Consider the following 673-nt stretch of genomic DNA (forward strand, 5'->3'; position numbering starts at 1 on the left):
AGGTAAAAGATGGGCGCCATGCCCCCTAGATTNTTTTCAATCTAGGTAAAAGATGGGCGCCATGCCCCCTAGATTAAAGAATCTAGGTAAAAGATGGGCGCCATGCCCCCTAGATTTTTCAATCTAGGCACAAGATGGGCGCCACGCCCTCTAGATTTCCTAATCTAGACTAAGCCGGACGCCACGACTCCTAGACTATTAATCTCGGCAGAAACCGGACGACTTGCCCTCGGCGATCAAAAACGCCACAAGCAAAGATTCGAGTTAAAGTTCAAGGCACAAGACTATATCAGCAGCAAAGTAAAATTACAGAGAACTATCCAAGCAAATTTCAGGGAAGAAAATGAGCAAAAAGTAATAGGAACAGAAGCATCGCAGTAAAAACAACAAAACAAAGTTAAACATGGCAAACAGAGTTCACAAAATTATTTTGGCGGACGGTTCAATATCTAAGGAGTGACACAAAATACCGAACGCTTGAATATAGCCCCAACCGTTCGGATGTAACTGAGAAGGGGCTACGTTCAAGCATCGGAGGACATCCATTTGAAAACTAGTTAAGGGCAGTCTCACATACATATCATACAGAAAGGGCATATACATAAAAAAGCAGTCTTTTCCAATCATGTCTTCCCCATGGAAAACCCTCTCATCGTCTCTACAGGCCATTAAC

Source organism: Vigna radiata, chromosome 5, assembly GCF_000741045.1.
Source record: "Vigna radiata var. radiata cultivar VC1973A chromosome 5, Vradiata_ver6, whole genome shotgun sequence".
Lineage (NCBI taxonomy): Eukaryota > Viridiplantae > Streptophyta > Magnoliopsida > Fabales > Fabaceae > Vigna > Vigna radiata.